Source organism: Trichomycterus rosablanca, chromosome 14 (assembly GCF_030014385.1).
Source record: "Trichomycterus rosablanca isolate fTriRos1 chromosome 14, fTriRos1.hap1, whole genome shotgun sequence".
NCBI classification, from domain to species: domain Eukaryota; kingdom Metazoa; phylum Chordata; class Actinopteri; order Siluriformes; family Trichomycteridae; genus Trichomycterus; species Trichomycterus rosablanca.
This window is the reverse complement of record NC_086001.1, coordinates 23,688,893-23,715,919: the sequence shown is the minus strand read 5'-3', so window position 1 is coordinate 23,715,919 and position 27,027 is coordinate 23,688,893. Positions and strand designations below refer to the sequence as shown.

Here is a 27,027-nt window from a genome sequence, read left to right as displayed (position 1 = left end):
TGCAACTCAGCATTCTTCCTCCTCCAAACACGATGAGTTTTTACCAAAAAGTTCCATTTTGGTTTCATCTGACCACATGATATTCTCCCAATCCTCTTCTGGATCATCCATATGCTCTCTGGCAAACTTCAGACGGGACTGGACATGTACTGGCTTAAGCAGGGGGACACGCCTGGCACTGCAGGATTTGAGTCCCTCTCTGCGTAGTGTGTTACTGATGGTAGCCTTTGTTACTTTGGTCCCAGCTCTCTGCAGGTCATTTATCAGGTCCCTCCGTGTAGTTCTGGGATTTTTGCTCACCGTTCTCATGATCATTTTGACCCCACGGGATGAGATCTTGACCCTCAATGGTCTTGTATGTATTCCATTTTCTTACAATTGCTCTCACAGTTGATTTATTCACACCAACCTGCTTGCCTATTGTAGATTCACTCTTCCCAGCCTAATGCAGGTCTACAATTTTCTTCCTGGTGTCCTTTGACAGCTCTTTGGTCTTGGCCAAAGTTGAGTTTGGAGTCTGACTGTTTGAGGCTGTGGACAGGTGTCTTTTATACAGATAATGAGGTCAAACAGGTGCCATTAATACAGGTAACGAGTGGAGGACAGAAGAGTGTCTTAAAGAAGAAGTTACAGGTCTGTGAGAGCCAGAAATCTTGCTTGTTTGTGGGTGACCAAATACTTATTTTCCACCATAATTTACAAATAAATTCTTTAAAAATCCTACAATGTGATTTCCTGGATTTTTTTTTCTCATTTTGTCTCTCATAGTTGAAGTGTACCTATGATGAAAATTACAGACCTCTCTCATCTTTCTAAGTAGGAGAACCTGCACAATCAGTGGCTGACTAAATACTTTTTGGCCCCACTGTACTTGAGCAGTTGCTACAGTCTGGGCAAATGGCCACCTATCCAGTCTAGAATTAGTATTGTTATGGTCATTTATGTGTCATTTATGTATTTTGCTTGTTATTGCTTGTTTGCTAATAAAATATCTACATATTGAACCTTAATCCTCGGTCTCATTGTTGATTCCTGAAAGCTTCTGTCCTGTTTTTAGATAAATTAAAACATGTCCCAGTCAGTGTACTGAAGAGCAAAGAAGGCTACCGCTAGCCAGGTCTTTACCTGTTTTAGTTCTGGTCTGTAGCGACTGGTGAGCGGTCTGTACGCTGGAATCAACATAACAGAGGTGTGGTCTGAGTACCACAAAGTCCACATAGGAGTGAGTAAACTGACATTGTTCAGCTCACGTATGGCACTGAGGTAAAAGATGTTTGGTATAATAAGAACATCAACATTTTTCGAGGTTTTGTTGGTTCATTGGTTAAAAAAGTCTCCATATAGATATTATATCACTAATTACACTTAGCTCTGATTGCTAAGTGCAGTTCTGTGTTCAGCTAAATTGAGGATATCAACATTTTCCTCAGGCATGTTGTTACATTTTAACAAAAAGCATCCATTTTTTGCTAAGATAACAATAACTACACTTAGCATTGTGTTGTACTGGAATTCTGGGTTCAGCTAGTAGTGATATCATAATACAAGTCCAGTGATAGCTGAGTGATTTAGGTACTGGACTAGTAAACAGAAGGTTGCTGGTTCAAGCCCAAGTTGCCACTGTTGGGTCCCTGAGCAAGGCCCTTAACCAGACCTGCCAACATGTACGCATTTTGCGTAACGGGCACGCATTTTGACCTCCTAGTACGCTTGTACGATTCCATGTTCTAAAGTACGCATATCGTTTGATCTCGCATTTTGCCAGTTTCAGTCAAGTTGTCACCAGGTTGTCACTGAAGTTGATTCCGCCGCTGAGCCACAGAGATCTGCGCGTAAGCGGAGTGCTTTCGGCCAATCAGAGCGCTTCATTTTCACCCAGCCACCCCGCCCCGCCTCGCGCTTCAGTCAGCGACCTTATTAATGATGAGACCCGCCGCGGACTGCAGTATGAATGGGATTTCTCACAACGCGAATCATGGCGTCCGTACAAGGATAAAGTCCCGCCCTTCAACAAAAAGAGCCAATCAGCTTGCTGCTTGTGCCGAGAGCGGAGGGGGGTCAGCGTGCTAGTAGTGACGCCCCCCCCCCCTCGCTGTGTAGTTGTGCGCAGGCGCAGTAGCCATAACAAGTCGAAAAATCGCGTTTTTTGTGCATTATTGAGAAACACGCTACAAACTGTTCATGAGGTTTTTATCAGATTTTATCAAAATGATGTAAAATATGTTGTTCAAATGGTAATCCCCTTTTGCCTGTTGAGCCGATAACATTGAAAAGGTCAAATTAAGACGTTGAGTTAGCCCAAAATTAACCCGACGGTGTTGTTAACCAGTCGTCAAGGTTACAAGGTTCATCTATTCAGTATGTGTTGCAATTGTAACCATCACCTTTCCCTGTATTCCTACAATTTTAATGTTTTTATTATTTTTTTTACAAAGAATGTCTTCAGTTTACTTTTATTTCTGACAAAATTCTCAGGTGGAATGAGTTTCCATGGGCTATACCTCTTGTACTATAGTTTATTTTCATTGCAATGTTGGGTGTGTGGTGTGATTGCAGTAACTGTCCAAAAGTAATGGTTATATGCTTATGTATCAAGTATCAAGTCCATCAAGTATCAAATCTAAGTGGTGGGCGGGTGGTGGTGAACTGGACTCATTTTCCTCAGTTCTGTTGGTACATTCATTAAAAAAGTCTCCATGTTGATAATATATCGCTAATTACACTTTGGACATTGATAGTTTGTTGATATTCTGTATTCAGATGTATTGGGAACATTAACATTTTACTCAGGTATGTTGGTACATTTAAACAAGAAGTCTCTATATTGCTAAAATACAGAGGTGGAAAGAGTACTAAAATATTGTACTCAAGTAAAAGTACTATTACTATTACTTTAACCGGTCTCAGGTGACTTATCAGGTGGATATTTGTGCTTGTAGGACTGGCTTGTTTTTCTTTTCTACAATGTAAGTTCATACCTTCAGGTTCATGTTATTTGAGATCTCTACATAGATTCTTCCTCATGTGCAGAAAGACGTAGTTCAGTTTGGGAAGCTCACAGCGGGAGAGCGAGTGAGTCTGCGCGTTCAAATGAGTCGATTCTTTAACCCGGTTCTTTAAATCAAACGACAGGAATAGATTAGAAAAAGTCAATTCACTAATAGTGATAGTACTCAGCAATGAGCCGTTGGAAGCTGAAGGAGTCGATTCTTTTTTTAACATTTTATATGTTATACAAAATACTTAAAAGAGTCGGATCACTATCGTTAGCTGTCATTTACAAATGAATCGCGGGTCAATACAGAGACAAACCATCTCATCTAATACAAAATAGAATAAATAATGTATAACAGTTTAATGATGCACCATACATACAGTGAAGCAAAACACAAAAACCCTTAAACTTGTAAAAAGCTTCACTTAAATAATAATAAAATGTCAAAAATACATCAAATCACCTAAATATTATCTACATAACACATACAGCAAAACATGTGAATGTGGAAGCATGTGTGTATTGTGTGTGTGTGTGTGTGCATGCTAATGAATATTAATAGAATAGATACGTATGTTATACATGAGGTGATGTAGACACACATATTAACTCCTTAGCAATAATAATGATACACTATGTGGCCAAAATTATTTGGACACCTTACCATGAGCTTGTTGGATCTCATTTCAAAAACAAACAGTATTAAAATCAAGTGACTTCTGTGTGATCATTAGTGACTTGTGATCTGCTGAACAGGTGCACAAACATCAAATCATCTGCTTCAGAGCGACATGGAGGGACGGGCCAACTGCGTCCTGAATTTTCCAACAGTGGAACGTTTTGTTGTGATTTTGATACTTGGGTGGCAATGTTTAACTAAAATTACTTTTATTTAGTGTTTAAAACTTCTAAATTACCTCAGTTTTGTCAATTGATTTCAGTCAATTATATCAATCACATAAGTTTAAATCACTTGAGATGTAAAAGTAAAGTCTGAAGTTGAATATTTTTGCATTATTTACTCAGCAAATGGTAAATCATTACGTTTAGTTTTTGTGGTGTCAGGGTTCCATGGTGTAATGGTTAGCACTCTGGACTCTGAATCCAGTGATCTGAGTTCAAATCTCGGTGGGACCTTACTGCTTTTATTTGGGGCCCGGTGTGAGGTCCAAGATTGAGAAACATTAGCAGTTTCAGGATGGTAGCATTCAGCGCATGTGCAGTACAACAGAGCATCACAATTGCTTGTGCTAGTTTAGAGTCACCTTAAATGACATGTTAATTTCCATCCATTCATCCAGCTTGAATATCATAATACCACTAGTAGTGATATAGTGTTCCACATGTGACTGCTCCATCCCAAAATATAATCGCTAATCATTGTTTACAGCGCCATCTAACAGCCAACTTGCTCTTAAATGACTAATTATTAACTTTTTGGCTTTATTTACTCAGCAAATGGCAAGTTTCATTTGGGAGCCGGTGTGAGTTCCAAGGTTTAGAAACTTTAGCAGTTTCAGGATGGTAGCGTTCAGCGCATGCACAAGTACAACAGAGCGCTTGTGGGGTGTAGACCACGATTACTTGTGCTAGTTGTGTCGACCAAGCAGATCACCATTCAGGAAGGTATATCAGTGCCAAAATATGAGCCAGTTTGTTCAGTAAAACTTTATAAGCCAACAGCAGCGAATAAACTTAAGAGTCACCTTAGATTACATGTTAACTTCCATCTACCCATCTACAGATTTGTGACTTTATTATTAAATTGTTGTTGTTGTGTTTGTTGTTATTTTTTAACTGTTCTTGTTTTTAAGTGTAAAACCATAAACAGCACCGTCTATAAATAAATGAATCTTGTGCTTCCACTTGAGATTTTTGTTTACATGAACAATGTCTGAAATTTGACGAGCTTGATTAGTTTGTAATATGTGTTAAGATGATGAATGAACCTAAACACTTGCTTTTTAATTTTAAGTTTTTATTTATTTATTTTAGTTTCAATACAACGTGACACCGGCAAGTGTCCCAAGTGTTTTTGTAACATGTTGTAGACCTGCAATGGCGACTCTTTTTGGTATACGGGAAAGAAAAGGCCGAATGCAGGTGAAAATGTGTTATTTGGCAACCAGCACTGTAAATATTGGACAGAACACATGATGGGTTATTTTAACTTGTTGGGTTGTGCAGTTTAACCATTGTGCTGGATTAAATACATTTAAGAAAATACAGCATTAAAGCATAATCTCATTAAAATACGCTACAATTTAACACTATAATATAATACAATACAGCGACAGTAAGTCTGTGTCTGTTTCTGTTACTTATTCTGAATTGTGTTTGTTTGTAAACTGTGAATTAGTTCTTAATCTGGTCGTGATGTTAGTGAATTAAACCTACATCTCTCTGATGGTCTGACCAATGAGCTGTCTGTTCTGACCTGCTGTTTGAGCCCGACTAGCTCAGTTGGTAGTGCACGAGACTCTTAATCTCAGGGTTGTGGGTTTGAGCCCCACGTTGGGTGAGTATCTTCATTTAACAGCTACTGAAACCAAAAGAACGTTCTTCCACTTTGGACAGCCGGTCTCCGGTCTCAACTTAGTGAATATTTGTACTTGTAGGACTGTTGTTTACTGGATGTTTTCAGTTACTTATTTCCACTATTCTGTGGGACTACACGTTGTTGTTGTGTCTCATATCCGTTTGATCAACAGGCAGGTTGTGCAATAAAAGGCCTGGGTGAGCTCGAACCACCAACCTTTCGGTTAACAGCCGAACACGCTAACCGATTGCACCACAGAGACACAGACGTTTCATTGGATGGTACACATGGGTCACATGACTGGCTAAGGTTTACCTCAGGCTATACCACCCTGTTGTTCTGCCATCTTTAATTCTGGCTTTATTTCACCTAATAAACGTGGTATGACCTTTATAAATGCTTATGTGACAGAGTGGTCATTTGGACGTGGTGTGGTTTAGTTAAAGTTTAGGTTAAAGTTGCTCGACAATGCCACCTAGGGGAATTTCACCCCTAGGAATATTTATATAACGGGCACTTAAGGCCCAGAAAGAAAGACACCCAGGTTCGAACACACTTGGAGACCAGAGACGTACTTCCAATACTTAGTTAATTTTATTAACAATTGTTTACAAAAGTTTCCACATGACAAGCCAGGCAGGTTCTAAAACAGACACAATTAGTATAAAATGATTAGCCACATCACATTTAATACTCTATGGGTCCATTTACAATTTATGAACAAAACTGAGGCAGAAGGAACAGGGCTGAGGGCTTACCACGGCAGCGGAAAATATGGAAGTAAAGGAATCTCCTACACTACACACCACACGTGATCACACCGCACACCTCAATAACACCCAACGTGCTCTAGACTGCAGGGCAAGTGAAAAGGTTCCACCACCAAAGTCTGTCTGCCTCCTGCTTTGGCCCACAGCTTCTGTCCGGCCAGAGGAAAAGAAAGAAAACAAATAATTCTCCAATACAATAAACCATAAATCAAAATAAATGGAAACAATTATATAAACAAAATGTATTTATACAAAACAATAACTCAAAATACGACTCAGACGAAACAGTAGTTCCAGCAGAACACTATTGCCGGCAAAACAGTCTCTCAGGCAAAACAGCAGCACGCAGGAAACTGGAACCGAACCAGCATGATCCAGGCTAAAAGACCAGGATACAGCAATGCAGTTTTCCGCGCATTGAAAGTCAGAGTACAGACCAGCAGGCACAACAGCTACCGTAGTCACAGTAGTGTAATGTAGCCGCTATTTCCACTCGACTGGCGGCGAAACACGCCAACAGAAACGCAGAGAGAACCCGCAACATAGCACCGGTACTACAAACACAAGCCCACATGGCTTTTAATCGTTAAGAAGCGATTCACCGGGAGACACGAAGCCAAACTCGTCCATGCTGAACGCCACCGGCACGGACGTCAGATGCCCCAGAGGAGGAAACAGCAGGAAGTGCCCCACAGGTAGTCAACCAAGACCCATACTTATAGCATGGGAAAGGACCGCCCAGCAATTTAAAGGTACCTACAAATCATCCTCAGCTGGAGAGCAATTTAGATAAAATCAACACAAAACCCCATCCTGCTACAATAAGTTTTTTTTATTTTTAGCACCTGCACAGTAAATTTCATAGTGTTAAAATCACAGTGTAAACACTTTTTTACTCCCTGGGAATTATCCTAACAACCGTCAGTGTTAAAATTGACATAGAGGTGGAGTTATTTGTCAGAGTTAACAAATCATGTGCAGTTTCATCTCCCTGCAGTGTATGTTTTGCCTCACAAGCTCCGCCTCCTAATTTGCTTCCCTCAAAGTTCGTTGGGCGCCATTTTCTTTGTGATTCATCAACTTCAACAGGGGGTTATTCCAGAAAGCGGGTTAAGTGATTAAACCGGGTAAGTTAACTCAGAATTACGGAAAACTCTGTGTTTTCCGTTCCAGAAACCGAGATTAAAGAGAGCCTGTGTCAGTTACTATAGCAACTTACGCTCTGAAGCTAACCTGCTCGCTGGCAGGTTAACTTAAACCTAACCCGGGGTTACTCACACTTTTCTCATGTAAACCCGGCGTGTCCTTTACTCCAGGATCCAGTGGATACCGACGCGCTAAGCATTTGAACAGATCTTAGTCGGGAACGAGTCATTAAACTTAGTTTAGTCATTTCCGGATGGATATATTCGCAAACCTTTCCGTTTTTATCACAGTCAGTCAATTCGGGGAGAGTGGGGACGGTTGCCACAAGGAGCAGCTGCAACATTATTAATCACAATAATCACAATATTAATAAAAAGGCTTGTTACAACATTAATTATAACATTATGGATGGAATGTTATGGATTAATATAGAATACCTTAAACACACACAGTTTAATAAGCTAAAATCATTTGTGGTTCAAATTGATTGTAGTAATTAACCCCAAACATGGTTGTTACTTGTAAAAAAAATAAAAAATAAAAAAAATATATATATATATGTGTGTGTGTGTGTGTGTGTATAATTTTACTGGTAGTAGTATTTTTACAGCCACATTAATGAGTGAAAACCCTGTCTGTACAAAAAAAGTCTTTGCAAAATTATGTTAAAAAATGATTTTACTACATATCAATGAATGTTGCAACTGCCCTGTTATGGGTCTGTTCAAGTATTATTTTTTACACATATTATCATATGTATATACTGTATGTTACAGTTGTGTGTGGGTGGGTAGCTGACAGATGTGGATTTTATTTTATTAAAATGTTGTCTTTTATTATTTGAACAGCAGACAGAATATGCCTCCACATACAGGTAGTGACCATTATCTTAAAAAACGAATAAATGTCAAATTAAACAGTGTAACATTTAATACATGTTCTGCAACCTACTGTTCTCCATCTTATGCAGATGCTTTCATCAAGATCCTATGTGATGCTACCCACATTACAAACATTGAAGCCAAATGGTCAGGCTCTGTGCATGATCACTGAAAATAAAACAATGCAACAAGTTCATTTCCTTGTCCTTATTCTTTTAGTGAGAACATTTATATGTATACACCCGTAGCACCGACACCCATCTTAAATTCAAGCAACTGAATTTCTAGCCTTGACTGTTTTATATGCTCCACCTGAGGATCACACTTTGCAGTTTGTTTCTCCAGATAGACCTTGTATAGTCCATTTTATTTACACCCAACTTGAAAGAAAGAGACAAAAATAGCATGTTATGATCAAACATAGGTGTTCTAAATATTTCAGATATTTGGTAAGACATTTTTACTGTTCTAAGCTGAGCTTTGGAGGTGGATGGTCCCTCATTTGATTCGGAACTGCCCATCACATTCTGTTAGAGGACAGTCACACACATTATCATGGTAGATCAAATGAAATGCCATGCTCTATGTTCAACATATACTGTTCCTCTGTAGGCCTCCCAGTATCATCCCACTCTGAGGCAGCGGAGATGATTTCTTTATCGTTCTTCAACAGTGTTTTTTTTTTGTAATAAAGAACATTATTTATACTCATCAGGATCTAGGGACATTTAGATCACTAACAATTGCAGGAGGCTCAAACCACTAATCACTGTAGAGATGGCAATAAAAAGTGTTCAGACTGTACCAATGCAGTTCTTAATATTCCACAGTTTATGCACTACAAACTAATGATTTACATGTAATAAACTTGCCTTGAACATAGGCAGTTTTTGTATTTTATTTTTATCTGCTGCTATGTGCATCTGATTCCACTTGGATTACACCTAGATTGAGTAAATGAAAGGGAAAAAACATGTAAAATCGTGACAAACTGACATATTAAACATTTTGCCCTATCCTTCTGCTAAATGTTGAATTATGTTTCAACAAGTTTTTTTATTGAATTTAAACTCACGCATTAACTCACATTTAACTAACTTTTTTTTGCCATTTGCGACATCTTTTTTTACGGACGATGCTGTATTACTTTTACATTTAAACCATTTTCATGATCTGCACATGCAAACATTAAAATAAACACTTCTATTGGTGTAAAATATTACGGACTACTTTTTCTTTCATTCACATCCATGATTAATCCATTTATCGCCACTCCATTGAGAATGCCTGTTTATAGTTAACCGTGAACGCGCTTCTGCTGGGTTCAATCTACTCAGAGTTGAGTAATCTAACCCTGAACTGCTTTTCTGGAACATAAAACTCCGGCTATGACACGGCGAGATAAGTCAACTCGGAGTTCAGGTTTAAGTTTGAAGTTTGTTAAACCCGCTTTCTGGAATACCCCCCAGGTGTGTCCTGCACCGTCATCTTCGTCCACAAACAAACGTAAGTTAAATATAAAGTTTGGGGCATTTAAATGTAATTGTTACATGTTTTTGATGTAATTTTTTTAAATATATTTTTTATATTGGTAATTTAATTTATTGGAAGGTAGCTGCAGTTAAATGTCGGGTCCTAAAAGGTGTTGGTAGTTAGCCAGCTTACTAAGGATGATTGCTTTGGGCGCCATTTTGTAGTAAAATAAATTTGCAGACTGCAGTTTGGTTTGAGCTTATCCCAAAATGATTTTCGCTTATTTATAGTTTAGTCGCGTTTTAAAAATGTTTAACACTTAATAATCCTTTTTCTAAACACAACAGCTCTTTGAATTTGGCGCTAAATACACACACACGGCTGAGGGACGAGGCTGAAGGGGAGGGCGGGAAAGTCAAGAAAAGAGGCGGGAAAATGAGCCACTCTTATCTTTGAATAATGCTAACAGGCAACTATATTCTTGCAGTGTATGTTTTGCCTCACAAGCTCCGCCGCCTAAAAGGTGTTGGTAGTTAGCCAGCTTACTAAGGACGATTGCTTTGGGCGCCATTTTGTAGTCAAATAAATTTGTAGACTGCAGTTTGGTATGCTAACATGTACTGTATTCTCAGCTTCAGTAATGCTAATCAAGGTGAGGTTTGGAAGTGAGCAGAAGTTCGTAAAAATAGCCAGCGCCAATGTTAGTTTGTGCGACTTCATCAAGGAAGGTAATTTAAGGTTTGGTGGTGTTTAGACTATCAGTTTTTATTAACCTGATCAGTCCACACATTTTAGCATGATTAAGTTTCCTAAATTTAATACCTAAATGCTTGTCATCCCAACATTCCCTAGCATTGTACAGTTTTATTTGCATTGTGTTACTGGAAATAAAAGAAATTTGTCTCCATATTTAGTAATTTAAGTGTTGTTTATTGGCTAATAATTTTCAGATTTGAATCTACTTGAGGATCATTTACTGGTATTTTTTGCTTAAAAATGATTGTTTTAGTCTGACCTGCAACAGAGAACACTCATGGTTTTGCCATTGGGTGAAGATAGTTGAAATGTTACCCTTTCAGTAATTTATTTAGCCCATGCTTGATTAATCCTGGCCTGCTAACTAATTTCCTGACCATTTAATATAATTGTCCAGGAAAATTAAAACCGTTGTTAATTTTCAGCTAAAGTGTGTTCAGTCTGTTTTATTACAGGTGTGTGTTTGTTTCATCCTTAGCTTTCCTTAAATTTGGAATTCCATCCACTAGACTGACTGATGCCAGGCTGTATGATGAGTTTGGCACTGAAATTGACGAGGATGTATTTGAGGAGGTCATGAAGCAACCAAATACAGGTGTTTTTCAACTCAAAGTGGACAGTTCAGCTATTGGTCATTTTCAACTTGGATAAATAGTTAATGTGTGGCGGTCAAACTATCACTTTGTGCCTCAAAGTTACATTTATGATGCTACTCAGTAGTGACATTTAGGCATGTCAGGAATGTTGCCATGGCATGAGCACTACTGAAATAGCGGTGTTGCTCCTGCTAGCCACTGTATTATCCTAAAGATGTTTTCACTGCTTAGACAGCAATTTCTATCACAGATCCAATGAAAACGGAATATGTGATTTGGCTTTATATGCTTACTGTTATAATGTAAACGCAGCGAAAGTGCTCTCCCACTATTGCTTTCTTAGAAAACTAAAATGACTCCTACCATTTCAGCCACATTTTTGTTCCAAAAGTGGTAATGTGTGAAATGAGCGTATAATTTTTTTATTTTTTTTTTGACAGAATCTTCTTGGGTTACTTCAGCATCTTCAAGTGCATTAAGTTCAGTGGAGAATACAAATGCAGAATCTAATCCTGTTATTCTTACTGATGAGAGCCCATTAAGAAGGCACCACCGAGCTGAAGATGAAGCCAAGAGTGTGAGTTTTGCTGTTTGATTTATAAAAAATGTTTTTGAAATGCTTGTTTATTAGGATTTTAACGTCATGTTTTACACTTTGGTTACAGTCATGACAGGAACAGTAGTTACTCATTACACAAGATTCATCAGTTCACAAGTTTATATCGAACACAGTCATGGACAATTTAGTGTCTCCAATTCACCTCACGAGTACGTCTTTGGACTGTGGGAGGAAACCGGAGCACCCGGAGTAAACCCATGTGGACATGCAAACTCCACACAGAAAGGACCCGGACCACCCTACCTGGGGATTTAACCCAGGACCTTCTTGCTGTGAGGCGACAGTGCTACCCACTTAGCCACTGTGTTGCCCTTGAAAGTAGTAAATTACTGTTTAGTTAAAATGAATGTGTGATTCACTTGCAACTATAAAAATTAGAATGGCTATCAGCATTTTTAGCTACTTCCACTAATGGATAGGTGTCATTTAAATGGCGTTGTCTAGATTAATGTTGAGCTTCACAGATAAGAATATGGTGATTGTGCTGTTTTTTGATGGCTTTCTTTATAGCTGGTTCAAAAAATAATGCAGACTAAACCTGGTGGGGAAGCAGTCATCAGAGAGTACAACAAAACCAAAAGCCTGACTGACAGTACCAGAAGGAGGATGGTCAATATCCTCACTGCTGATATGACTGAAAAGCATGGGTATGATGTATTTAAACATTTCATCTTGTTTCCAAAAAAACTTGGTGACACCCTTCACAGAAAGCATGTCCAACCTTTAATTGGACAAATAGTGATAGAATAGAATTGAAAAGCTTGTTGGTGTACTCCATAGAACAGGGGTGAAGGCAAGAATCCATCAGAGTTTGCTGATTTCTAAACTCTTGCAAAAATACCGAAACCTGGTAATTAACTACTGAAGAGAATCAGGTGTGTTTGTTTTTAGCAGGACCATTGCTAAACTATGAGGAACCCGGCCTTATAGGACTGTATACAGCTACCCAGTCCTTCCTCCATACAAATTGTTCTAAACCTAAAATGTAAAACTGTTGTCCTTGCTTATGTACTATTTTTTTTTCTTGCCTTTCAATTTCAGGACATCTCCCCCAAGGCACATAAGGGAAACTTATGCACAAGGAATTGTTGCCCTGTTTCCACATCTTCATGATCCCTATTCAAAGAATGGATATGTGAGTGTAATTTCTGTCCTAACTGTCTGCAAAAAAGCATCATGTTTTTGCACATTATCATAATAGATTGATATCATAATGGACTATATTTTACATAAAAAGAGATATACACTACCAGTCAAAAGTTTGGACACACCTTCTCATTCCTGTGGTTTTTCTTGATTTTGTTTTTACAGAATCCAGGACCAACAGACCAAAAAAAAAAAACCCTCTTGAGCAAACCGAGGGCGACAGTGAGAAGGAAAAACTCCCTTAAAATTACAGGAGAAACCTTGAGAGGAACAAGACTCAGCAGGCCTAGAGGATAATTTAAATAAATTATCGGTTTGCTGAACAGGGGTTTTTGGTCTGTTGGTCCTGGATTCTGTAAAGTTGTTTTGAGACAATGTTCAGTGTAAAAAGCGCTATATAAATAAATGTGACTTGACTTGTATTATTGTTTGGCATCTCTTGTGGCACTATTGGATAATTGTTAAAAAATATATATGGAGATCTTGTGAACATTGTTCACACAGGCACTGACTTAATTAAAGAAAAAGAAGTAAACATACTGTAAATAAAATTGAATTTAAAAACAATATCAAACAATAAAACAACAATACCCTTTGAATGGTTAAAATAAATTCAGGAAGAAAATGATGAACTGAAATAAAAGTAGAAATAAAAATGAAAACAATTTAATTTGAACAATGCAAACTAAACCTTTCTATAAACGTTTACTAGGAAAAGTGAAGGTACAACCAAAAGCTAACACACACTGGAGCAGATTGTTCCCAGACTTAGGAGTCAAAGATATTTGAAAAAACATTTACATTTTCAGCATTTAGCAGATGCTTTTATCCAAAGCAACTTACATTACAGTATACAGTCTGAGCAACTGAGGGTTAAAGGCCTTGCTCAAGGGCCCAACAGCAGCAACCTAGCAGTGGTGGGGCTTGAACCAGCAACCTTTGTATTACTAGTCCTGTGCCTTAACCACTAGGCTACGGCTTGCTAAGTCAATTTTAATGATTTAAGATTATATACAATCAATTTGTGTGAATCTTCAAATGAACCTGCTAATATAATTTCTAACAGAACACTGTTTTAATGTAAGCAAAGAAAGTTTGTTTTCCTTTTTTATATATTTATTGTATATTACTGTCAGTGTTTTTAACAAACATGCCCATCCAGAAGCCAAGATTAGAAATGTGTCCTTTAAAAGACACTTTCTAGCTGTTAGCAAGCACCTACAGCTTACAGCCACACCTGAATCAGATGAAGACAGACCATGGGAACCATGTGATGATTGAAAGCAGGAAGTGCAGGCAATGATGGAGGAAAGGAGGAGGATAAAAGATGCTGTCTAGTATCAGTAACTGTAAAATCTTACCATGATTTGTTTTTGAGGAACTTGGCTTCCATATATTTCATTGTCTGCTGAATATTGAAGGCAAACACAGAGTATCACATCATGACCACAAGTTTGTTACTGATATGTTGACAGTTTTGAACAGGAAATACAGACTACACAACAGTCTTAGACTCCTAAGATTATATATGAAGTTATAACATTAGAATAAGTACAAATAATCATAAATACAGTAAAAAGTAAGAAGTAGATGTATGTGAGCTAGTGTGAAGAACAAAGTTTGTTTCCACGTTCTCCTTGATTGCATGAATTTGTTAAATCACCAGCACACTTAATTTAAAATAATAAAGTGTTAATTAACCAAACTAGATACTGAATGATAACCAAAAATAATATAAAACTATACATTCACATACAGAAAAGCAAGACTTACTGTATTAATGTTGGTTGTTATTATTTTAACCCTAGTTTTTTAAAATAAACTCTTACTTTTAAATAGTTTTATTTATATAGCTTTTGCACAGTACTGTATGTGTTTCACGTATTTCCTATTTAGTTGTTTGCTAGAAGACAGATTGAGAATAAAATATAATCACAATTCTATCTATGTTTGCTTTTTTCTAGATATTGAGCAGTTTCAGGCAGTCTGGGACGTCTTAGACCGAGTTGAGGAACACAAAGGACTCGAGAGTGGACTTCCAAAGGAATCCCAAAGGCTAGACCTGACCAACATGAGTTATACCCAAACAGTGGACCAGACTGGCAGCAATTCAACAGGAGGTAAAAAAGGACTTGAGGACATGGAGTGCATCAACTCTGTTGCATTTGGAAAGCATGGCAAAGTTCCAGAGGGGAAGAAGAGGCTGGATACATCCAAAGTGAATGGAATACTGAGTAAGTATCTTTTAGCTTTCTCATTTCATACTGAAGCAACATTAGATGTACACAGTGTGGGTAGCGGTCATTACATTGTGGTCAGTATAACCAGTATAGCAGTGCTGTGGATAGATGTGTTGTAGACTCTTAGTACTCATTTATAAAGCCAATCACTGTACATACGTTCATTTTATATTCTACTCCAGCTTATACCATGATCTGTGGTAAACTGCATGGATGGGAACCAGTTGAGAAAGCCAAACTGAAGAAAGCCGTTATCAACAAATGTCGTATCAGGTCCAAGTCAAAGGTTTTATAAAGGAAGGGAAGAAAAGGACTCGAGGTGCTGTTTTTGGATACAGAAAGCTCTTTGCCTTTACTACCCACCCTGTTTTGTGTCACTGATCCATCCAGCATTTGTTTATTTTGAGTTAAATTAAGACAAAGTTCTACAGTTTGTCTCAAATTAATCCTGTTGTTGTGAAATCTTCTTAAATTAAAATCTTTTGACATCAGTTGTATTAGATTCACTTCTTATTAGACGTGTTGTACTTGTATTAGGTCATTTTATCTAGAGAAAGTTTTATTCCTTTGAACAAAATTGCATCATCCAAGAAATAATGCTTGAATCAAGCACGACTATCTTTTATAGGAACCAGACACTTTCATTAGGTAAAATTACTTAAAACTAGTTAAAACAATCATAAAATGATGACATATGGACTAGATTTAAGATGATTTCACTTGTGAAGATGTGATGTGTGTTATGAACATAAGATTAAATTGATATTAGCTAAACATTGTAGACTGTTTTCTGAGGTGTTTATATGGTGTCAATAACTCAGTTGCTTTAGATTCTATCTGATTTATTATTGTAAGGGAATTTTTGTTATTATTATTATTTTGCTGGGAATATTGTGTTACTACTACTGCAGCTGTATAACCCATTTATCTGTTGTATAATGATTGCAGTCCCACACTACATACTGCATTCTTAAATATTTCCTACTGTTCAGTTGTATTCAGTTGTACAGCACCTGAAATTGTACTTCAGATGTTATTTCTGTAATGTTATTTTTTTACTATGCAAAATTATTTCTGTTCAAGAATAAATGGTAAAACTGATTGGTCAGTTGTTTGTGTTGATTGAATTGAATGTGTTTAATTAGGGTTACAAATTTTTAGTTCTTAACTTCTGAATGATTTTGCTAACTTTAAAAAAATACTGTGATGTCTCCCTCTTGTGGAACTTTTGGAGAATTGTTAAAAAAATAATATGATATAGATAGAACTTTATTCATCCAAATGAAAATTGTTTCGTTACAGCAGCAAAACACAGAACTCTACACAATACTGCACCGCTATATATAAATATGGAGTAAAAAATCTGAGTCTGATGGCGGTGGGTAAAAAAGATCATTAAAGGTTTCATGGATTTTACTGTTTTTACTTCAAAAGAAAGGAACCAGATCCTGAACCAACCCCTATTTCTGAACCCAGCTATAAGATTAAACTGCTGTAGGCTGAATGAGCAGAGATAAACTGATGAAGGCTGAACGAACGTACCACAATACAAAGAACTATTTCTGTGAAAGAATCAAATCCCCTCTGAAACCATCCACACGTATCTAAGTTCTGCTGTATTATTCCTCACCATGTGCTGGTTTCACTTTTAATCTTGTGTTTTACAGCTCAGGAGAAATCAGGTGAGAATCAGCTTCTCCAGGAGACTCTAAAACACCTCACGTGGCTTAATGTACTAAACAGCCTAGAAACACCAAACGTCTCTCAGTTATTACTGCTCATAAGCGCTCGCTACTGCTGAAATGACCAACCTGTGGTTCAAAAGAAAAATGATAATTTTTATAATAAGATTTTTCTTATAATAGACTCACAGATTCTAAAATCTAAAATTCTAAAATTCTAAAATCAGTCGCCCTCGGCTTGCTCAACAGGGGTTTTTGTATCTGTTGGTCCTGGATTTTGTAAAGTTGCTTTGAGACAATGTCTATTGTAAAAAGCGCTATATAAATAAAGTTGACTTGACTTGACTTGACTAAAATCACTCAAACAGTTTAATGTTACACTTTCATGTAAATTTTACATTTAATATGTTAAATCTGACAGTTTCACTTTTGACCCTGAATAAAGATAAAACCCCTGGTAGAGGAGCTGAGTGAACGTGGTCTGAACTCTGTGGAGGAGCTTCATTGTATCAGAGACGCTGTAGAAGGACAGAGTTCCTGCTTCATAATCCACATACACTCCTATTCTAGAGGAACTCGGCATTATGGGAATTTTAGTTTTTTTTTTTTTGTGCAAGAATAAAAATCTGGATGGAGAACAAAACAAACTCCAGGACTGATCATTACATCCAAACTCACCCTCACCACCACGTCCCTTCCTGCTGATGCTTTTATATGACACTGCTATATAAACACAATAATCCCCACTCCACTCAACCTCCCAGTAACAGCGTCCACTCACACTCTCTCTACACAGAACCTGCCAGTAACTATCAAATCTATCTGGATGATCAGGATACGACTGTGTTCCACTGCAGGTCACCACTTTGTTCTCCTCAGACAGATGGAGGTTTTTATTTACTGTGTTTGGATCCAGTGTGAACCGACAAACATCTGGAGAGGAAACACAAAATAAACCAATTAACATAGAAGAGAGAGAGAGAGAGAGAGAGAGAGAGTGTGTAATTATACGTATGCCTAAGCATGTGCACTCAAATACTACTCAAACACACAAATATTACTCAAACACACATGAATGCTACACAAACATGTAAACACTAAACAAACAATACACATACATTACACACACATTGCACAAATACACACAGACACTACACATACACACAAATACTACACAAACACACATGAACACTACACAAACACACACAAATACTACACAAACACTACACATACATAATAAAAAACACCCCACAAACACGACACATTCACAAACACTACACAGACATAGAAAAACACTCCACAAACACGACACATTCACAAACAGTACACAGATACACACCAGCAACACACAATCCAACAACAAACACACAGTCATGCTACTAAAGCTCTTTGAATTGTGTGTGTGTGAGTATATGTGTCTTTTAATGGCCAGCTGCAGCCTAGTGGTTAAGTAACTGGACCAGTGAGGGTGATCAGAGGGTCGCTGGTTCAAGTCCCACTACTGCCAGGTTGCTGCTGTTGGGCCCTTGAGCAAGGCCCTTAACCCTCAATTGCTCAGACTGTATACTGTAATGTAAGTCACTTTGGATAAAGGCAGGAAGTTCTTGGTGATTAACTATTGAAGACAAGTGCATGGAACAGTGGTCTTTAGCAAGTAGTCCCTAATCCGAGGCATGATCACTGTCAGAAACACTTCACCACTGTCCAAACAAATTCCAAAATAGATAAAAAAAATTAATTGCAATATATCAGTCTGGAATAAGTTACAAAGCCAATCTTAAGGTTTTAGTACTTCAGTGAATCACAGTAAGTGATCTCCAGCTGAAACTTGGAACAGTTAAGATTGCTTCAAGAGCTCATCAATGTCTTATCAAAAACAACATACAAGAACCCAAACAAACATTTAGGAAACCACAGGACCCACTGACCTCAATTTAGATCTGATTTAATGATTCCAGTATTAGAAGAAAACTGAGCACAAATAAAATCCATGGGAGAGTCACAAGGTAAAATCACTAAGAGGAACATAAAGCCTCGCCTCTCATTTACCAATATAAGAACCTTAATGACCCTCAAGCTTTTTGGGGATGATGTTCTGTGAACTGATGAGTCAGAATTCTTATACTTGCGATGACACTTAAACAGCATTTTACAAAAAAAGCATCTTAGTAACAGTCAGTCATGGTGGTGGTTGTGTGATGGTGTTTCAGGACTAAAGAATGACGTCTGGTCATCAGCTCATGATTTAAAGATTAAACACTCGTGTAAAACAAAAACACAACAATTCCAAATAACAAGATCAGATCTTTGTTGAAATAACCAAACTGAGCTGCTGTAGCATCTGAACTAGTAACATGTGACAAATCTATAAAAATACAGATAACTGGGGGTGCAAATACTTTTTTACTGCACTGTGTATGTTTGTGTGCTTGTGAGAAACTTACATTGTAGAAAATCTTCTCTGATTTCAGGTTCAGGAGGTGAAGTAATCCGGACTTTCTTCACTGCAGAAAGAGTAACAGTACAATCACTAATCACAGTAAATACATTCATACACGTAGGTTTTATTATTACTCTGTTTAGCCCATTAAGAAAGAGACGGGTGCGACTCTTTGGCCTTTTTGTGTGTGTTAGTTTAGGCCTGGTTAGGCAGTTTAGCTATTTTGCTTATTTATTTTATTTGGCACCGTCTACAGTTCACTTTGTGAGTGGGAGTTTTGTTGGATTTGAAGTTGTAATTTCTACATATGTTGTGTAATTAAAACACTTTGTTTATAAAAAACCTGTAATATTTTAAGAGCTGCTGAGTAAAGTTGATTTAGCCAAGTATAAATCTGGTTTTCTGCCTCCTCATTTTCACACTTCACTAAGTTATGTAGCACACTGGCAACTTACTAATGTACCAGCAATTACGCTATTCTTTTATTAAGGCTAACTATATACACATAACAGTGTGTGTGACACTAGACAAACACACACACAAATACTACTCAAACACACAAATGCTACACAAACACAGATAAACACCACAAACACACACATATATTATACAAAGACTGCACAAATACACACAGAAACAACACATACACACACATACTACTCAAACACACACAAACGCTACACAAACACAAACTGAACAGGCATACACACACAAATGCTACACAAACACTAACAGTACATAAACACACAAACATTACACAAACTACACATACACACAAACACTACACATACAAATACTACTCAAGCACACAAACATTACACAAACTACACATACACACGAACACTACACAAACACATGAACACTATAAAAACATACAGAAACAGTACACAAACACACGTAAACACTACACAAACACTACACTTTTTCACTGCACAGTGTATGTTTGTGTGCTTGTGAGAAACTTAGTGTAGAAAATCTTCTCTGATTTCAGGTTCAGGAGGTGAAGTAATTCGAACTTTTATTACTGCAAAAAAAATAACAGTACAATCACTAATTACAGTAAATACATATTTATACCAGAAACTGTTGAAGGTACAGCCAGTAAGAAGTTTGCCATGTTCTCCCAGTGTTTGTCTAAAGTGACCTTAAGTCTGAGTAACTGACCAAGTGTGAGTGTATTTCATTCAACCCTGGACTCATTGTGACCATGACCAGTACTGGGTTAATGAGTAAATGAATGATGTTGTTAGATGTAAAATGTTCATGTTGGTGGATTTGATTGTTTTGTTCGCTGTTTTGTGTACCGAAGCATTTTGGAGACAATGAAACACTAAGGGCTTGAACTCACCTTCATCTGGTATCTTCTCACACTGATCTTTCCAGAATTCTTCTACTTTCTCTCTCAGCTGAGATGCAGACTTTGTAACATCATCAAATGAGAGGTAAGGACCGATTGTGATGGCGGCTGATTCTGCAGATCCAGCAGGAGCCAAGAGAGACTGAAAATTCTACATCCAGGCAGATGTTATTCACAGAGGAACAACAACATGATGATGAATCATAAATGATGGACAACAGACATGAAGCACAGAGTGATGTTTCTCCAAATAACATTAACAGCATTTCATGATCTCTCTGAAAAGCTACAAGGTTACTAGTTACAAGGTACCACTGTAATTTATTACTTGGACTGGTGCAGCAATAATATTGGGTGTGTTCGAAAAGCTAGGGAGCTTTTTACATAGTCAGCATTTTACGTCATTACAATTTCAATGTTATTTCGACTCAAGAACAAGTGAGCATCGGAAGCGTCCTTAGTGATCAAGGCAATCCCAGCATTCATTGCAGCAGCTCTGCTCTCACAGAAAAAAAAACATGGCTGACGGTGCGGAGAAACAAACTGAGTTATTTTCAAACAGAAATAAATTATTATGGATTTTTAACTGGTATAAACTTGTATGAGTGTTTTTATTTGCAAGTTTGGGCTTGTCAGCAAATGTAACCATTTTCGGTACACAAAGGGAGAGGTTAGTTGACATGCTAGCGTGCCGTGCCACCACATTCCATTGCTTTGAATGGCAAGATACTAGATGCTAAATGCAAAACCCCATGGAATTGCTGTCTGAGTAGAGCGTTCAAATAACCTGCCTTATAAGTCATTGACTTATTAGAATCCTCTCTGGTGAGGCAGCTGCCTGTGTAGGCAATAAGACAGCAAGGCAGCTCCCAAGGTTTTCGAACACACCCATCATTATTTTTAGTTCTGTTACCTGGAGGAAATGGACGGGATCTTCTGTGTGTGAAAGCTGCTCCAGTTCAGCATCTTTCCTCTTCAGCTCCACAATCTGCTGCTCCACCTGTTTCAGGTTATTTTCAGCTTGACTTACTTCTGCTGTCTCTCGATCTCTGATCAGATCTTTTAGCTCAGAGCATCTTCTGTTAATTGAGTTGATTAGTTCAGTACAGATCAACTCAATGTTCTCCACTGCTGTCTGTGCAGAACACTGTTAAAAGATTCAGAAAGAGGAAATGATTCTCACTCAGATATTTGTCCACACTTTACATTCATATGTAGCTACTGGCTAGACTAAGACTTTCATCACTCATAGCTTGGTGATGGTGCTAAATGGCTTCATTTTTCATACCCTTAAAATTCAATGTAGTGATCTTCTCAAGTCTTTACCTTCTTATACAGTAATTTATGTTTAAGTATCTAGATACAGAGAAACAATCAATAATATTTTTAAGTGGCCCAGTCAAAGTCCTAATCTGATCTTATCACCCTTATAATTATTAGCACAACCTCAGAATTGCTGTACAGCATTAATCGCCAACCAACCAAGCAGAATATTTCGTTTTTAATAGAGATTGGTTTAATGGAGGAGAGTCGGACTGATCCTGAGAGCTTTTTGTTTATAAAACTTACCTTGTGAGACTCCACAACATTTATCAGCTCACAAAGTTCCTTCTCTCTGTTCTGGATTTTCTCTTGGATTTTTTTCTGGATCTCCAGCAGCTGCTTCTACACAGAATAACAATTCAGAATTTACTTGTATTGTGTACGAGCACCACATAAACAATGTCAGTGTGGATGCTAATGAGTTGTTACTTGTTAAAGAGAGCTGTATAATATTTTTTTTACCTGTTTCTCAGTTCTTTCTGCTGCAGCTGATATTGTATCATGTGTTTTATGATTGTCTAGCATACACAACATGCAGATACACTGCTGATCAGTACGACAGTAAACCTCCAGCAGTTTATTATGCTGAGAGCAGATCTGATCCTGAAGTCGCCTGGAGGCTTCAACCAGCTTGTGATTCTTATAAACAGGAATTTGATAATGAGGCTGAAGGTGAGTTTCACAGAAAGAGGCCAAACACACCAGACAGGATTTAACTGCTTTGGATTTTCTCTCTGTACAGAAATCACACTCCACATCTTCAGGTCCAGCAGAACAGTGACCAGGATGTGGAGCTTGAAGTTCTGTTTTCTTCAGTTTCTCCACAACTCCAGCCAGCATGGTGTTTCTACTCACATCAGGTCTTGAAGTAAATGTTTTTCTACACTGTGGACAGCTGTATGTTCCCTTATTATCCTCCTGATCCCAGCAGTTATTAATACACACCATACAGAAACTGTGTCCACATGATATAGTTACTGGATCCTTCAGTGTTTTCAGACAGACAGAACAGCTGAACTCGTCCTGAGCTACTGAAATTTAGGACCCAGCCATTTTTCTACATGTAAACAGAAACACCAGTAAACACAGCAAGTTATTTACAGTGTTATGTTCAAAACAAGTGTTTAAATCAAATCAACAATCTGAACTACATAAAGTAACAATACACAGTAATGTACAGAAGTGTGGAAATGTATAAACTCACCTGCGTTCATCAACTTCAATTATCAACAAAACTACAAACACAGACACGGAACAGATCCGCACTCGAACAGAACAGGATCAGATTACTTTCACTTTCATTTCTGCTGAACTAACGACAGAGAGAGAGAGAGAGAGAGAGAGAGAGAGAGAGAGTTGGTTGAATACGGACTCCGAGTTTGTAGAATTGTCTGGAACAAATGAGTTGAAGCTTCTTCTTTATTGTAGAACAGTGTAGAACATCTGTATGAAACATATTACAGCAGTCTCGTACACGTTATATACGGAGAACATACCCACGTGTTGTCACTTCACACTAACAGGAAACGCGCATGCGTACTTCTACTCATGTACGTTACATAACAGGTTGCCACTGTTGGGTCCCTGAGCAAGGCCCTTAACCCTCAATTGCTCGTTGTGTAAGTCGCTTTGGATAAAAGCGTCTGCTAAATGCTGAAAATGTAAATGTAAATAACAGTCACATGACGGGTACCGTCCCAATATAACTTGAGAGCACACCTTAAGTGCACTAATGCTAAACTAGCACTTACGTTAAAACCCCCAACTTGCTCTCATGTTACATGCATCACATATGTCAACATTACATTCCAAAAATAAACTCTTTAAACTTTTGTAACTTCACCATTGTTGCAGGTTTTGTCATTACATCAGCAATCATGATTTCTGTTGAAAAAAAATGAGTGTTTTACTGTAGTAAGAATGAAAGTACCCTGATAGCACATATACGTCTCAGAGACGTCTGGAAAAGGTCGGAACATCTTAAATGCATCGCGTTCCATTTAACTTGATCTTACATTGGTCTCATCATCATCACCGCGTTGTTCTACAACCCCTGGCAAAAATTATGGAATCACCACTCTTGGAAGATGTTCTTTCAATTGTTTAATTTTGTAGAAAAAAAATAAATCACAGACATGCCACAAAACTATCATTTCTCAAACTGTCAACCCTCTGGCATTAAGAAACAATAAAAAAAGAAACAAATATAATAGTTGTGGTCAGTCACAATTGCTTTTTTTTAGATCAAGTAGAGGAAAAAAATATGGAATCACTCAAATCTGAGGAAAAAATTATGGAATCATTAGAAAACACTGCACCATTATTACTTTGTTGCACCACCTCTGGCTTTTATAATGGTTTAAACTCTCTGAGGCATGGAGTTAACTAATGACAAACAGTATTCTTCATCAATCTGCCTTCAACTGTCTCTTACTGTTGCCAGATCAGCTTTGCAGGTTGGAACCTTGTCATTGACCATTTTCTTCAATTTCCACCAGAGATTTTCAAATGGATTGAGATCCGGACTATTTGCAGGCCATGCCATTGACATTATATGTTTTCTTGAAGGAAAGTTTTCACGTCCTTTGCCCTATGGCAAGATGCATTATCATCTTGAAAAATGAAGTCATCATCACCAAACATCCTTTCAACTGATGGAATAAGAAAAGCGTCCAAAATTTCAATGTGGACTTTGGCATTTATTGAAGACCATCTCCCCTGTGCCTTTACCCGACATGCAGGCCCATATCATCAACAACTGTGGAAATTAACATGTTTTCTTTAGGCAGTTATCTTCATAAATTTCATTGGACAGACACCAAACAAAAGTTCCAGCATCATCACCTTGCCCAATGCAGATTCGCGATTCATCACTGAAGATCACTTTTATCCAGTCACCCACAGTCCACAATTGCTTTTCTTTAGCCTACTTTAACCTTGTTCTTTTCTTTTTAGGTGTTAATGATGGCTTTTGTTTGGCTTTTCTGTATGTAAATCCCATTTCTTTTAGGTGATTTCTTACAGTTCAGTCACAGACATTGACTCCACTTTCCGGCCACTTGTTTCTCATTTGTTTTGTTGTGCATTTTCTGTTTTCAAGACATATTGCTTTAAGTTTTCTATCTTGATGCTTTGATGTCTTACTTGGTCTACCAGTATGCTTCCCTTTTACAACCTTCCCATTTTGTTTGTACTTGGTCCAGATTTTAAACACAGCTTACTGGGAACAACCAACATCTTTTGTGACATTCCACAATGATTTATCTTCTTGAAGGAGTTTTATAATCCTCTCATTTGTTTCAACTGACATATCTTGTGTTGGAACCATGATTCATGACAATCTGCTTTGTGCAACAGCTCTCCGAGGTGTAAGCACTCTTTTTAAACTGAAGAATAATTAGCAAATCTAATCTGCTGCAGATGTTTTGTTTTTAAACTGCAAATTACAGAGTGATTCCATAATTTTTTCCTCAGATTTGAGTGATTCCATATTTTTTTCCTCTACTTGATCTAAAAAAAGCAATTGTGACTGACCACAACTATTATATTTGTTTCTTTTTTTTATTGTTTCTTAATGCCAGAAGGTTGACATTTTGAAAAATGATAGTTTTGTGGCATGTCTGTGATTTATTTTTTTTCTACAAAATTAAACAATTGACAGAACATCTTCCAAGAGTGGTGATTCCATAATTTTTGCCAGGGGTTGTACATATTGAACACATATGCATATACGTCTTTTTGACATCTGCATTAAGCAGCGATTTTCACCCGAGCTGCAATTTCCCAGTTCGGATTCTGACCTCGTCGAACTTTCACACCATATGCTCACAACATGAAAAGGTAGTTAGTATTGTATCCAGTACGCTGGAAGGTAGAGTTATTACTGGTTTTTTTAACCTCTTTATTAACTCGCACTTAGGACATAACTACACTGGGCGAGGTCGCAGGGCTCACCAGTTCATACAGGCAGAGAAACACACATGCAGCAGTTTCTGCAGTGGCCAAGCTGAATTGTACATATGACCATATGCATTTATTCTCCATTAGTGCAACTAGGAAACCTCATACTTGTCTAAACAGAGCTAAATAAAGGATCAAGTACATGCAAGAAAAATAAAGGTTTCTTTAAAGTTAATGGAAAGTATAACATTCGTGGATCTTACCTCTGCTAAGAAAAGTTTACAGACATTTGAATATTTAATCTACTTAATATAGTAAAAAAGATTATACACACACACGTGTACATTAGACTTGGACTAATTGCAGCATGCATGAATTCGCACCTTATACCAAGCCCTGAAAATTAGGTCATAAATTGTCCAGTAGCTGGACAAGATCTGTGTTTACTTTTCATACTTCCTGAGTTACATTACATAATCAAAACAAAACATGGATAACTCAGCAAAGACTACTGTATCTGGCATTTGATGACCTGATGGACCCAAGTTCAACATCGCAAAACGAAAACGAAGCAAGACACATTGAAGGTAAGCACACTTATTTTATTGCAAATAGTAACAGAAGTAGTATAGATCAATGTCTTCAGAAATGTTACACTCTTCTTTGCTCATGTGTTCCATGTGTTTTGTGACATGCACAAATTTAAAGTTCAGCAAGAGTCAAAGTAATTAAACACTTTACGAAGCTGTAAATGTGGTCTGCATTACAGGAGCGAGGAGGGTAGCAGTTTATATACTACCATGCAGAAATGGTCAAGAATCCATGCAGTACAGGTGCAGCAGATGGAAATTGGGTTAAAACTCCACTCATCAGAAACTTTCAAGACAACTCAAACCCCTTGCATGGCTGTTACAGGCAACACATATGATGTCTGCATTCACCTAGAAACAAAAATAGCAAGATTTACAATACAGTAGTAGAAGGAAGTGTCCTTATAACTGTGTGCATTGGTGTGTGTGCACTGCTGCAACAAAACACTTAATCTGGGAAATACACTTTGTATTACTTATATTTAACTTTCAACATTCAACTAAATGTCTTAAGATTCAAATGAGGTTTAAGTTTTTAAAAAATGTAACAGACACAAAAAAGCCTGTGCTTCCC

At 37.6% G+C, this 27,027-nt stretch overlaps 1 long non-coding RNA gene, 1 other non-coding gene and 1 pseudogene across 2 annotated transcripts; 2 read left to right on the top strand and 1 right to left on the bottom strand.

Annotated features, from left to right (window-relative positions):
* Positions 1-4,060: 4,060 nt before the first annotated feature.
* On the top strand, positions 4,061-4,132 carry trnaq-cug (transfer RNA glutamine (anticodon CUG)). Its single transcript has one exon. It is a non-coding gene; the product is annotated as a tRNA-Gln (tRNA).
* Positions 4,133-11,646: 7,514 nt separating this feature from the next.
* On the top strand, positions 11,647-12,893 carry LOC134325955 (uncharacterized). Its single transcript, XR_010014431.1, has 3 exons — positions 11,647-11,733; positions 12,286-12,422; positions 12,817-12,893. It is a non-coding gene; the product is annotated as an uncharacterized LOC134325955 (long non-coding RNA).
* A 3,549-nt stretch (positions 12,894-16,442) lies between these two features.
* On the bottom strand, positions 16,443-23,016 carry LOC134325919 (tripartite motif-containing protein 16-like; annotated as a pseudogene).
* Between the last annotated feature and the right edge of the window lie 4,011 nt (positions 23,017-27,027).